This window comes from Rhinolophus hipposideros (assembly GCF_964194185.1).
Source record: "Rhinolophus hipposideros genome assembly, contig: HAP1_SCAFFOLD_301, whole genome shotgun sequence".
NCBI classification, from domain to species: domain Eukaryota; kingdom Metazoa; phylum Chordata; class Mammalia; order Chiroptera; family Rhinolophidae; genus Rhinolophus; species Rhinolophus hipposideros.
The window spans coordinates 12,483-24,964 of NW_027669344.1; positions in this window are offsets into that span (position 1 = coordinate 12,483).

Here is a 12,482-nt window from a genome sequence, read left to right on the forward strand (position 1 = left end):
GAACTGGGGTGTTATGATAGGAAATGAGACCAGGAGAAGAACATGAGGCCTGATAAAGTCGCAACACTGTGCTGATGACAGAGACTTTCCTCTCCAGCCCCAGTGAAGCTGCTGGTGGTTGTAGGCACAGGAAGTGACGGGGTTAGACCCCACCTTAGTTAGAAAGATGGAGCTGGTCCCAGTGTGCAGGTTGCCCTGGACGAGGGAAGGACGGCAGCAGGGAGACCCGTGAGAAGAGCGGTGAGAGGCGCTCTGGCCTGAGCTGAGACAAGGGCCTTGAATTTGGAGATGAGCAGGGTTTGAAGACCAGGGAGGGGCTGTGGTGAGCGCTGCCCTGTGGACGAAGCTGGCACAGATGCCAGAGTCAGCACTCAGGGGACTGGCTGTGTGGACACCAACAGGAGAGCGCATTGTGCCACCAGGAGACTATTTGCTAATAGTCCTTCTATTTGCTCATAGATCCTTCCAGCCCATGGAGGTAGAGAAAGGACTGAGAAGGGAAGAGGGAGGGGGAGTGAGGGCCCATCTCCTGTGGGGCAGGAGCTGACCTGCATCACCTCACTGATCTCACAGCCACCCTGAGAGGGAGCCGTTATCCCCACCTGACAGGTGAGGAGACTGACTTCCCATGTCTTTGTCTGAAGTCACACAGCTAGTGCTTGGAGGAGACAGAAGCCAGCTCTGCGCCTGTCTGAGGCTCACGCACCCCTCCATAGGGAAGGTGTCACCCCAGACTCCATTCTGAGCAGCCAGGAAGCTCTTGTAAGTTGTGACCTCAGAGGAAGGGAAGATGGGGAGATGCTCCCTCATGTCAGATCCCTCCTTCCAGACAACCTCACAGCTAATAGCTCACCAATGGTCGACTACCTCCTAGCCATCAGCCTCATTCCGCAGATCCATGGGGAGTATGCACACTGCATTTTTCCCCTCGGTTTTTCTCACATTCACTAAGCTCCAGGAAACTTGGTCCATCTCAAACACCTGAACCTGTCAGACGTGGACAAACTGGGAAAGAGCCTTGCCACCATCTTCTCACCACATCCACAGCAGCAATTGCTGGATCACCCCTCCTGCTTTCATTTGTCTCAGCTGCAAAAACAGCTGAACCCCCTGTCCTGCCACTCCACCCAGGCTCCGTGATATGGCACCTGATTTCCACTCCACCTTGTTTTGGCTTTGTAACATCCTGCAGGAAAAACTCAGAGACTAACGAACTGTGATCCCTACCCTCTCCTCTTTTCCTCATTGCGTGAACCACACAACTCCAACCTCACTCCAGCCCCTTCTCTCTCCCTCCAAATCCTCTCCGTTATCTCTACCTTTCTCCTTATCTCTACTTGTCCATTTTAGAGCTCCTTTTCTTTGATTCCATCACCTGATTTTCAACCCAAGAAGACTTGAGTCCCATTATTGTCTTTATTATATGACTCTTCCCTCTCATAACACTTTGCCTACCATTACCCCTTATCTCTACCCGGCTCACAAGCTAATTCTTCATCTTCCACATATGCTTGCCTGCTCACCAATTGTACAGGGACTTACATCCTAGGTTTCCTTTCTCCAGATATTGAGATCACCGCCAATAGTCAGTTTCTACCTCTCCCCACATATACTCTCATGCACCAAAGATGCTCACCAATTGTACAGGGACTTACATCCTAGGTTTCCTTTCTCCAGATATTGAGATCACCGCCAATAGTCAGTTTCTACCTCTCCCCACATATACTCTCATGCACCAAAGATGGTCGTTCTCCTTATCCACTTTTAGTGTCACTGAACATCTCTGTGGGAGTAACGAAAGGAACGGCAGGGCTAGGAGTCTCCTTACATGAATTTCAAACCCTGCCACAGGATCTCAGCCAGGCCCAGAATCACAGACACCACCTCAGGAACCAAGTGGCGATCCGAGTTTACAGCTAAGAGTGGCTCTTGATTTGTTCTCCTCATAGGGCCTTTAACTATTATCTTTTATGGTCCTAGCCTTTGGTCTTTGCCTCTTCCACCTTTTCACCCAATTCCTGCAGAGCCTACTCCAGGTGTGCACAAATGGAGCTGTCCATAAAATGCTTCACCTACAACAACATTACCAGCCCCTTCCACAATGTCTCTCTCCTCTCTCCACCTTCATTCAGCCTGAAGAAACTACAGAATAGAGACACGGTGGCCTTTCTACATTTTAATAACAAACAAGTGTGGAAGGGTAGGTCTCTGAATGTTAGAGACCTTCATTTAATGTTAGGTCTCAGAGACCTTGACTTACAGACAGAGCCATGTTGGCTGACCTACACAAACAGAGCCATGCTTGTAACAACAAAAAATACCACAAAAGAGCTACTAGCTTGCTGCCATTCAACATTTCATGTTCAAACAATGCTATCCTGTCTGCACAGCCCCTATAGAAACCTCCTCATCCCCTCTTCAGGACTGGAAGTCTCCTTTAGACATGCAGTCCGGATTGTAGCCATCTTTTGCACAGCCAATATACTGTTGCTCTCTTACAATAAAGCTTTCTTAAGTTGCCTGACTGTGTGCATTCCATTTCCAGCCAACCTATCAAAGAATACAAGTGATTCTCAAGTGACTTTTATATAAATCATGTTGTCATAACATTGGTTTGGAAAGTTTGGTTGAAATATGCTCTAGATTTGAGAGCTGAGGATTTTTCAATGTAAAGGAATATGCCCCGCAATGTTTGCCTTCAACTTAGAAAAGCAGTCTTTTCTTATATAAGAGCTTATGAAATGAGCTATTTCACTGTCTGCCTCTATTGCTAAAAATCTTTCTTGGTGATTTAGCATTACATTTGGTAACCTATAATATGGAATGCATATGATTCTTTCCTATCTATATCTACGTATCTATGTACGTATGTATCTATCTATGTGTGTGTATCTGACATTTAAATAGATACCCACACATGCATGTGTATATACTCATAAACACACAAAAGAATGTAAAGAAAAACATATTCACACTTATTTGTCTTACCCATCATTTTATGGTTCTAACAGATTACTTGCTATATATTGCAAACAAAATATCTCCAAATATGTGGTAAAAGATCATAGGTTTACAGTAAAGAACTAACTATACGTGTCTGTGTCAATCTTGCCCTTCCTGTACAAGTCCAACACATGCCCTCCATCAGTTTTTCTTTTTGAGTTCTTTGGGTGATTAATGTTTATTCTCCAAAGACTGCTTCTGGATCTAAACGTTCTTCTGCAATTGATGTTATCGTCTAACTATTGCCTTCCTCATATGATAGATGAGGATGATCTCCCTTACATCCCCTATCTACTCTTTTTGGTAACTTATTGAATCACTATTCTGATTTGTCAACTATGCAAATTCAAACAAGATACGTACACCTGCATTTCCTATCCCACAAACCAGAGCCAAAATCTCTTGACTTCACATTTCGTTACGATGAGGACATCTGTAAGGCTCAGGAGGAGGCTGACGGTTGGTAAGTACATGAGTTCTCTCCCTACCCAAGAAGGGTGCTAGAATTCCATTCCCTACTCTGTAGGTCCATTGCTGTGACTCCTCTGCCCCACAAAAAGGAAGTTCTGTCATGAAATTTAAATGAATTATCTGTCTTTCATGAATTTATTACATCTGGAATATTTTTCTAAGCTCTCAATAATTATATATTCTATTGAATCTGATTTTTATCTCTGGACCACATTTTCCAAAAATCTGATCTTCTCCTGGTTTTCTTGGTACTTCTACTAACTCATTTCAGTATTTCCTGGATTCCTTAGTGTCCTCAAATTCATACATTTTGACATACATTTATACATGTAAATAGCTTCTAATATTTTAATATTTTAGATTTAGAGAAGAGCTACAAAAATAGTACACAGTGCCCTTATTTCCATTAGCTAGAATTTCCTAATGTTAGCATGATCAAAATTAAGAAGTAAACATTTTACCAGAGGGTAAGGGGGGAGGGGAGTGGTAGATAAGGGTAAAGGATCAAATATATGGTGATGGAAGGTGAACACACAATGGAATTTATAGATGATGTAATACAGAATTGTACACCTGAAATCCATGTAACTTTACTAACAATTGTCACCCAAACAAACTTCAATTAAAAAAAAGAAATAAACATTGGTACAATACTGTTTTCTAAACTCGAGACTTTATTTGGATTTCACCAGTTTCCCCTAAAGTGTTGTCTTTCTGTTTCAAGATCCAGTCCAATCCAATCTTTGATTGCCATAGTTCTCCTCTAATCTGTAATAGTTCCTCAGATTTTCCTTGACTTTCATGACTTTGACACATGTTAAGCGTAATTCTCAGCTATTTTATAGGAAGCTCCTCAATTTTGATTTTGTCTGATATATCCTTATAAGTACAATACAGTTATGGGTTTTTGAGATGACTATCAGAGAGGTGACACGCCCTTCTCACTGCACAATTTCAGGGAGGGCATGATGTAAATCTGTATTATTACTGGTTATGTTAAACTTGGTCATTTTATTAACGTAATGTCTACCATGTTTTTTCATTGAGAAGTTCCTTTTTCCCCCTTGATAAATAATATTTAATGGAGATACTTTAAGACTGAAAGATACTATTTTTCCTTAAATTTTTGACCTGCTGATTTTTTTGTTAAATCTTATCCAGATATCATATCCTTCAAGGCAGCATGCTGATCCTCTTAGTAATTCAAGTACTTCCCTGCCCCTCAACTAAGGATAGATTGTCTTGTTCTCTTCTCCAGCTGCAATCTCTTTTCACTAGTATTCTAAGAGCAAAGTGTTTGGTTCCCCTGCCCCACAGATCAAGGCTCCTATTCAAAAGAGGAGGTAGAGAGAAAGTGTTCCAGTGGAGTTCAATGCTCCTTCTACAGCGGCGCTCTTCCCCATCAAGTTTTTCACCAGGAGAAGCATTTCTTAGGATTCTCCAGCTCTTGTGTGAGTGCCTCCCAGGGTTCATGGAGAAAAAACCATGCGAAAGGATGCAGATTTCATTTCCCTGTGATTTGTTCCCAAGTTCTGATATCTCTCTCATTATTTTCAGGCTCACTCATATTCTTTCACTTATATTCAAATATCTGATTGTACACATTTAAGAACAAAAAAACAAAAATATTTATTGCAAGCTCTATCTGTGGAGAAGGGGCTTGTGCATGACAGGCCCCACCTCAGAACGAGCATTTAAGACAAAAGACAAAAATTCCTTCAGACCCTTTTTTCCTTTACTTTGCCTTCCACAATATCAGAAATTAAGTTTTTACACTATAAGTTTTGCTCTATTCCACTCCTACTAAAAAATCTTTTCATAGCCCTCTGTTGGTGAGGCGAGGCGAGGCGAGGCAAAAAAGCCATGACGTGACATCTCACTGTGATTTTCATTTTCATTTCTGTGATAATTAGTGATGTTGAGTATTTTTTCATATGTCTATTAGCCATCTGTATGTCCTTTTTGGAGAAATGTCTATTCAGGTCCTCCGCCCGTTTTTTAATTGGATTGTTTGTTTTTTTGTTGTTGAGTTGTATGAGTTCCTTACATATTTTGGGTATTAGTCCCTTATCAGAGGTGTTGTTTGCAAAAGTCTTCTCCCATTTGGTTGGTTGCCTCTTTATTTTGCCAATGGTTTCTTTTGCTGTGCAGAGGCTCTTTAGTTTGGCATAGTCCCATTCATTTATTTTAGCTTTTACTTCCCTTGCCTTTGGAGTCAAATTCATAAAATGCTCTTTGAACCCAAGGCCCATAAGTTTAGTACCTATGTTTTCTTCTATGCAGTTCATTGTGTCAGGTCTTATGCTTAAGTCTTTGATCCATTTTGAATTAATGTTGGTACATGGTGACAGATAGCAGTCCAGTTTCATACTTTTGCACGTGGCTATCCAGTTCTCCCAGCACCATTTATTGAAGAGGCTTTCTTTCCTCCATTGTATGTTTTTAGCTTCTTTGTCAAAAATTACCTGTCCATATTTATGTGGTTTTATTTCTGGGTTCTCAATTCTATTCCATTGGTCTATGTGTCTGTTTTTCTGCCAATGCCATGCTGTTTTGATTATTGTAGCCCTGTAGTACAAGCTAAAGTCAGGGAGTGCGATACCTCCAGTATTGTTCTATTTTCTTAAGATTGCTTTGGCTATTCGTGGTATTTTGGGGATCCAAACAAATCTGATGATTTTTTGTTCTATTTCTTAGAAAATGCCATTGGGATTTTGATGGGGATTGCATTAAATCTGTATATTGCTTTAGGTAATATGGTCATTTTAACTATGTTGATTCTTCCAATCCATGAGCACGAAATGTCTTTCCATTTCTTTGTGTCTTCTTCAATTTCTTTCATAAATGTCTTATAATTTTCAGCATATAAATCCTTCACATCCTTGGTTAAGTTTATTCCTAGGTATTTTATTCCTTTTGCTGCAATTGCAAACGGAATTGTTTTTGTATTTCTTTTTCTGAGATTTCATTGTTAGTATATAGGAATGCAATGGACTTTTGTCCATTGTTTGTAGCCAGCAACTTTACTGTGTTCGTTGATTGTTTCTAATGGCTTTTTGGTGGAGTCTTTAGGGTTTTCTATATATAGCATCATGTCATCTGCAAAGAGTGACAATTTAACTTCTTCATTCCCAATTTGGATGCCTTTTATTTCTTTCTCTTGCCTGATGGCTCTGGCAAGGACTTCCAACACTATGTTGAAAAGCAGAGGTGATAGGGGACAACCTTGTCGTGTTCCTGAACGTAGAGCATAGGGCTTCAGTTTTTCACCATGAATTATGAGATTAGCTGAGGGCTTGTCATATATGGCCTTTATTACGTTACGGTATTTTCCTTCTATACCTATTTTATTAAGTGTTTTAATCATAAATGGATGTTGTATCTTGTCAAATGCTTTTTCTGCATCAATTGATATAATCGTATGATTTGTGTCCATTATTTTGTTTATGTGATGTATCACGTTGATGGATTTGCAGATGTTGAACCATCCTTGTGCCCCGGGGATGAACCCCACTTGGTCGTGATGAATAATCTTTTAAATGCATTGTTGTATTCAACTTGTTAGAATTTTGGTTAGGATTTTTGCATCAGTATTCATCAGAGATATTGGTCTGTAGTTTTCTTTCTTTGTGCTGTCCTTCCAGGTTTTGGCATCAGGGTAATGTTGGCCTCATAAAATGAGATAGGGAGTACTGTCTCTTCTTCAATCTTTTGGAAGAGTTTGAGTAGGATTGGTATTAGATCCTGTTTGAAGGTTTGGTAGTATTCACTAGTGAAGCCATCTGGTCCCGGAAGGTTTTAGATGACTGATTCAATTTCGTTACTGGTGATCGGTCTGTTTAGATTTTCCAGTTCTTCATGGTTCAGCCTTGGAAGGCTATATTTTTCTAAGAACTTGTCCATTTCTTCTAGGTTATTGAATTTGGTGGCATATAGTCCTTCATAGTATTCTTGGATGATGCTTTGTATTTCTGTGGTGTCCATGATAACTTCTCCTATTTCATTTTTTTTTTTTTTAAAAAGACCAATTTTTTAAAAAAATATTTTATTGGGGAAGGGGAACAGGACTTGATTGGGGAACAGTGTGTACTTGCAGGACTTTTTTCCAAGTCGAGTTGTTGTCCTTTCAATCTTTATTTGTGGAGGGTGCCATTCAGCTTCAAGTTGTTTTCCTTTCAGTCTTAGTTGTGGAGGGCGCAGCTCAGCTCCAGGTCCAGTTGCTGTTGCTAGTTGCAGGGGGCACAGCCCACCATCCCTTCCGGGAATCCAACCGGCAACCTTGTGGTTGAGAGGACATGCTCCAGCCAACTGAGCCATCTGGGAGCTCAGCGGCAGCTCAGCTCAAGGTGCCGTGTTCAGTCTTAGTTGCAGGGGGCAGAGCACGGGACTCCTCTGCCCGGGACTCGAGGAATTGAACTGGCAATCTTGTGGTTGAGAGCCCACTGGCCCATGTGGGAATAGAACCCGCAGCCTTTGGAGTTAGGAGCACGGAGCTCTAACCGCCTGAGCCACTGGGCCGCCCCTCCCCCCCTATTTCATTTCTGATTTTGTTAATTAGTGTCTTCTCTCTTTGTATCTCAGTGAGTCTAGTCAAGGGTTTGTCGATTTTGTTAATCTTTTCAAAGATACAGCGCTTTGTCACATTAATTTTTTCTATTGTCTTTTTGTTCTCTATTTCATTTTGTTTTGCTCTGATTTTTCTTATTTCCTTTCTTCTGCTAACCTTGGGTTTCACTTGTTCTCCTTTTTCTAGTTCTTTAAGTTGTAACATGAAGTTATCTATTTGTGATTTTTCTTGTTTCTTGAGATAGGCCTGTAATGACATAAATTTCCCTCTTAAAACTGTTTTCGCTGCATCCCAAAAATTTTGGAAGGATGTATTTTCATTGTCATTTGTTTCTATGTATCTTTTGATCTCTCCTCTAATTTCTTTTTGACCCAGTCGTTCTTTAAAAGTATGTTGTAAATGAGAAACAAAAACTCATAGACACAGACAGTAATTTAGTGGTTACCAGAGGGTAAGGGGGTGGGGGGTGGGTGATGAGGGTAAGGGGGATCAAATATATGGTGATGGTAAGAGAACTGACTCTGGGTGGTGAACACACAATGGGATTTATAGACGATATAATACAGAATTGTACACCTGAAATCTATGTAAATTTACTAACAATTGTCACCCCAATAAATCTAATTAATAATAAAAAAGTATGTTGTTTAATCTCCATGTGTTTGTGTTTTTTCCTCCTTTCTTTTCCCAGTTGATATCTAATTTCAAAGCCTAGTGATCAGAGAATATGCTTGGTATGATTTCTATCTTCTTACATTTGCTGAGGCTGATTTTATGTCCCAATATATGGTCTATCCTTGAGAATGTTCCATGTACACTCGAAAAGAATGTATAGTCTGATGTTTTAGGATGAAGTGCTCTATACATGTCAATGATGTCCATTTCATCTAATGTGTCACTTAGGGCTGCTAGTGGCATCCTGAGGAGGCGGGGAGCAGGCGGGAGGAGGGGCGCTGGCGGAGCCTGCCAGCGGGGAGATACTCCTGACCTCACTGGCCCAGCAGCCTGGCGCGCGCTCACCAGGCAGGCCGGGCGGCGGCTCTTGGGGGACCGAGGGCGGGCCGCGGGTCCCAGACGGAGAGGGAGAGGGAGAGGGAGGGGGGGACAGGGACAGGGTGTGTGTGAGTGTGAGAGAGAGGGGGGGGGTTCTATCTGGTCGAAACGCGAGGAGGTTGTGACCAAGGGCTGGCGTTGGCGGCGGGGGAGGGTCTAGGAGGGAGAAGGGGTGCGCGCGAGTCCAAGGGGGGGAATCGCTAAACAGCCGACCTCCGACCTCCCAGTCTTATTAGAGGTGGCACGCCAGACACCAGCCGGAACGATGAGCATCCCGGGGAGGTCCGGCTTTGATGGTTGGAGTCATTTCCCCACCCACGCCCGCCCACCCCGGCGCCCCACCACCAGGGTTACGGCCCAACAAGCACACCCCTGCAGGAACGCTCTGCTCCAAGTGTGGGTTTTTAGCGTTCAGATTCCGGGGAAGGAAGGAAGGACCTGTCTTCCCTCTGCCCGCCCGCTTCTTCCTACCGGTCTCACCCTAGGTACCCACTGGGTACCAACAAGCCATTTCACGTGCCGCCTCCTCACCGTGAAAAAGAGGCAGGATGGCGGACAGCCATGAAGGAACCCCATAAATGGCAGCTCTGTATGAAGGGGTGGGGGCGGGGTGGAGGGGAGGAGAGGGGAGAAGCCCTGGCACGGAGCAAACCGTGACTCCCAGTGAGTGGGGAATCCCGGGGTCGTTTTAAAAACCTAACTGGACGCACAGAGGAAAGGCCGTCTGAGGACACTCGGAGAACACGGTTATCTGTAAGCCAAGGACAGAGCCCTCAGCAGAAACCAACAATGCCAAAACCTAGCACTCGAACTTTTAGCTTGCAGTAGTGTGAGGCTACACATTTCTGTCCTTTAAACCACTTGGTCTATGGTATTTGTGATGACGGCCCGAACCAACTAATACAAGGCAGAAGGGGTGGAACGTGGTGCCCAAAATGTGCCTGTCACGTCTCCAATGGTAGAGGGTAAAACTGCACTGTCCCCTGTGCTGTACTGTGGTGTGCTGAGCTGTGCTGACCTGAGCTGAGCTGAGCTGAGCTATGCTGTGCTGAGCTGAGCTGAGCTGTGGTGAGCTGAGCTGAGCTGAGCTGAGCTGAGCTGTGCTGAGCTGAGCTGAGCTGAGCTGTGCTGAGCTGAGCTGAGCTGTGCTGAGCTGAGCTGAGCTGAGCTGTGCTGTGCTGAGCTGTGCTGACCTGAGCTGAGCTGAGCTGAGCTGAGCTGAGCTGAGCTGAGCTGTGCTGAGCTGAGCTGAGCTGAGCTGTGCTGAGCTGAGCTGAGCTGTGCTGAGCTGAGCTGAGCTGAGCTGAGCTGAGCTGAGCTGTGCTGAGCTGTGCTGTGCTGAGCTGAGCTGACCTGAGCTGAGCTGAGCTGAGCTGTGCTGTGCTGAGCTGAGCTGAGCTGTGCTGAGCTGAGCTGACCTGAGCTGAGCTGAGCTGAGCTGTGCTGTGCTGAGCTGAGCTGAGCTGTGCTGAGCTGAGCTGAGCTGAGCTGTGCTGAGCTGTGCTGTGCTGAGCTGAGCTGTGCTGAGCTGAGCTGAGCTGAGCTGAGCTGAGCTGTGCTGAGCTGTGCTGAGCTGAGCTGAGCTGAGCTGAGCTGTGCTGAGCTGTGCTGTGCTGTGCTGAGCTGAGCTGAGCTGTGCTGAGCTGAGCTGAGCTGAGCTGAGCTGTGCTGAGCTGTGCTGTGCTGTGCTGCGTCTGCTCTGAGACCCACCAACAGCTCTGGGCGGCCTTCTCCCCACAGCCAGCCAGGCCACTGTGGCTTGGGGGTTCTCTGCCCACTTAGAAGGAAGTGAAGCCCACCGCGGCGTTAGAGTATTGTGGGGAGCCATGATTTCTTGTTTCTCAGGAGTTTGTAGTCTGGCTTCTAAAACATTATCTCTGCAAAACACCTGGGGAGCTTGCAAGTTGCAGAGAAATGAGGTGGGAGTGACCCGTTTTCCAGGACACAGATAACTGATGGCTATCAGGGCAAATGGTAGTCTCTTTCGTATGTTAATTACTTTGGGGAGTCTCCTAGTGACTCTGTAGTTTCTTTGAAGTTAGAAATTTACCTTCTGTGAGGTAATGCACACATGTGATTGTTAAACTGCACGTACCCAAAGGGTATATATTGGTGAAGGAAAAATAAATCCGCGCTCCAGCATCCCTGGAGACCGGCCGCATCATCATTTGTGTGTGCCTCTTTCTTTCATTTCCACTCCCCCTCCCAGGTACCGTTCGATCCGTGGCAGCTGGCCCGCCACACTTGGCGCCCAACGTGGGGCCTGGATATGGGGGTAACAGTGAGGAACACCGTGTGGATAGGGCCCTGCTCTCAAAGAAGAGCTTATTTCATTGGATGCACGGTGAGTAAGGCACGGTCCCCCTCGGTTGAATGAGTGTGTGAGTGATTGCTTTCATTGTGTGAAAGAAGGGCCGAGGTTAGGGAAAAGAGATGGGTCACGCTAGCAGCAAGGACCTTTATTTGAGAGGATTGAAGAAATTACTCGCCGCCCGTGGCAGCAGGGTGAGCAGAGATTAGTTAGGTAAATTTTTAGAATTTGTGAAAGAAGTTTGCCCGTGGTTTCCAGATGAAGGTACCGTCAGCCTGGAAACTTCGGAGAAAGTTGGAGAGCGATTGCAGGATCATTACACTGCCCATGGACCTCAGCGGGTCCCGGTAAAAACATTCGGGCTAATTAGAAACTGTCTGAATCTTAGACATGAAGGATGTAAGCTAGAAAAGGTAAAGCAAGCAGGGAATGCGGAGCTTCCTGTATCTGCCACTTCTCCGGAGAAAGGAGAGGAGGGGGAGGGAGCTCCTGTGCGGAATAAGGAGTTTACTAGTCAGAAACCATCAGAAGAGTCCTGGGAAGATTTAGATTTGCAAGATCAAGAAGGCTTGTAGGAGGCTGCGGCTAAATATGATAAGGAAAAATATCCTCCAGTAGTGGCTGCAGCTCAAGAGAGCAGAGAGCCTGCAGACCCGATTTATACACTTTCTCAGCAAATAAAGATTCTTCAGGAACAGCTTGTGAGGCTTAAGGTCAACAAAGAGGGAGAAGGTCGTCTTGGACCTCCCCACATGCCTTACACTAGGGAAGATATTATCCAACCTCCCTTGATTGATTATACCAAACCATGGAATCCCGGGGGTAGGGATCCCCCTGTAAATGATCCTACTGCTCCGCCTCCTGAGGAGCCGTTCATGTGAGGTCCCCCATTGCCCCCACCGCAACCGCCGGCTTGGGATATGCCTACAAAACCTCCGCCTGGGTATGTTAAATCAGGATCAGAGTCAGTTATGTGCTCTCCTCTTCAATTAGCCTGTGAGGAGGCTCATAAGCAGGGAGAGTCTACAAAAAGTTTTGGAGTGTATCCTCTTTTTGATAGAATTGATCAAGCAGGAA